We start from the raw sequence: 2,395 nt of genomic DNA, 5'->3' as shown, positions 1-2,395 counted from the left end.
GCTCTCTGCTCTGGCCAGAGACCAGGTGTTCAATATATATATAGGGTGGCAGCTGCGGCTCCCCACAGAAACCACATGTGTATCCAGTGCAAGAGAAGGCCAGAAGACAGTGTCAAACTCCCTGGAACTGGAGTTCAGATAATTGTGAGCTGCTATGTGTGTTCTGTGAACCAAACCTGAGTCCTCAGCCAGTGTTCTCAATTGCTGAGCCATCTCTCCAGCACAGCATTTTCATTAATCATTTTAGATTTAAACATTTCATAGGAAACAGTCTCTGCCAGTCTCACAAGTTTATCCCAATCCTTCTATGTACTATCCTGAAATACTCTTGAGTATTCTTCTGATTAAGATTGTGAAGGTTTGTTGGGTGGGGGTGGGGGTGGTGGACACCTTTAATCCCAGTACTTGGGAGGCAGAGGCAAGTGGTTCTCTATGAGTTCAAGGCCATTCTGTTCTATAAAACCAGTTCCAGGACAGCCAGAGCTACACAGAGAAACCCCGTCTTGAAAAATCAACCAACCAACCAAACAAACAAAAAAGTGAAGGTTTGGGTTTCTTTTAGTATTATTTGTATGTGTCTGTCTGGGTAGATCAGTTCTCTCCACCATATGTGACTTAGGGCTCAAACTCAGGTCTTTAGGCTTGAAGACAAGGGCCTTTACCCACTAAGTCATCTCACTGGCTCAATTTTGGACATTTTAATCTCAAATGATAGCCTGTTAAACTCTGAAGGACATCTCTGAGGTGAATTCTATAAGCAGTGAGCTACATTCCACTGTTGAACAGTGTTTAGGTTAAGTGTGCTGCTTCAGTGAGTGCCAGCACTGCATTGAATGATGGCAAAGGTTAGACACTATCTTAGTGTTTCTATTGATGTGATGAAACACCAGCACCAAAAAGCAAGTTGGGGAGGGAAGGGCTTATTCAGCTTACACTTCCATACTTTTCATCACTGGAGGAAGTCAGGACAGGAACTCAAATGGGGTAGAAACCTGGAGGCAGGAGCTGATGCAGAGGCCATGGAGGCAGGAGCTGATGCAGAGGCCATGGAGGGGTGCTGCTTCCTGGTTTGCTTTGCCCACATTTTTATAGACCTCAGGACTATCAGCCCAGGGAAGGCACCACTCACAATGGGCTGGGCCCTGCCGCATTGATCACGAATTGAGAAAATGTCTTACAGCTGGATTTCATGGAGGCATTTCCTCAACTGAGGCTTCTTCCTCTCTGATGACTCTAACTCTGATGTACAAACATCACTGTTAAGCTACAATCTTTCCTTTCTTACTTAGCCCCAAGATCTCACCTTAAAAACATAGATAACTTTATAAATTCAAGCACATTAAAATTTCAGTCTCTTTAAAATGTCCAATTTCTCTTAAAAATCCAGTGTTTTGAAATTCAAAGTTTCTTATCTGTGGGCTCCAGTAAAATAGTTTCAAGAGGGAAAAATCAGGGCCCAGTCACAATCAAAGCGAAGCAAAAGCGAACTCCAAGCCATCCAGTGTCCGGGATGCACTCACGGTCCACTCCTGCTAAGGGCTTGGGTCCCTTCCCCAGCTCCTCCTGTAGTACACACATGGCCTCTAGGCTCTAGCTGGCTCCACTCCACTGCCGCTGCTGGTCTTGGCGCTCAGCCCATAATGCTGCCATTTTCAAAACGCTGCAACTGGGCCCGCACCTTCACCAATAGCTTCTCACTAGGCCACACTTTCACCAATAGCTTCTCACTAGGCCACACTTTCACCAATAGCTTCTCACTAGGCCACATTTTCACCAATAGCTTCTCATAGGCTCTCTCCATGGTGCCAAACCTCAAATTCTTTTGCAGTCTGTGGTCAACTGTAACTGAGGCTGCACCTTCCATCAGTGGCCTCCCCTGGCCTCACACAGTGCCGAGCCTCAGCTGTTCTTCATGACCCCTTCATACCTTCAAAACCAGTACCACCTGGGTGAGTCTTCCACATTACCAAGTCCAGCTGCAGCACCAGGCACAACCTGGGCTATCTCTGGAACACAGCTTCTCTGTGCTCTCAGAAAACACTTCCCAGAAGATGTCACTTCAGTGATGCTGTCTCTTCTTAATCATCACTAATTTCTTAGCTCCAGCTGACCAGGATCAATTGTTCTGGTAACACAAAGGTTTTGCTTTAGTAGTTCTGGTATCTTGTTAATCACAGCTGATTCTTCAGCCCCAGTTAACCACAACCACAGAATCTTAAGCCAAAAAAGCAAACGGTCCTGATAGACTCTTTAATCTTCCTCTGAAGTGTCACAAGCCAGGCCTCCCATCCTCTGCACTGCTCTCAACATTTTTATTTCCCAAGCTCCCATTGTTAGCATCAAGAACCTGCCTGCAGCAGATATGTGGGCGGGTCCACAGACCTGTCACCAAGGC

This window comes from Mastomys coucha, unplaced genomic scaffold, assembly GCF_008632895.1.
Source record: "Mastomys coucha isolate ucsf_1 unplaced genomic scaffold, UCSF_Mcou_1 pScaffold12, whole genome shotgun sequence".
Taxonomy (NCBI): Eukaryota; Metazoa; Chordata; class Mammalia; order Rodentia; family Muridae; genus Mastomys; species Mastomys coucha.
This window is presented reverse-complemented; position numbering follows the sequence as displayed.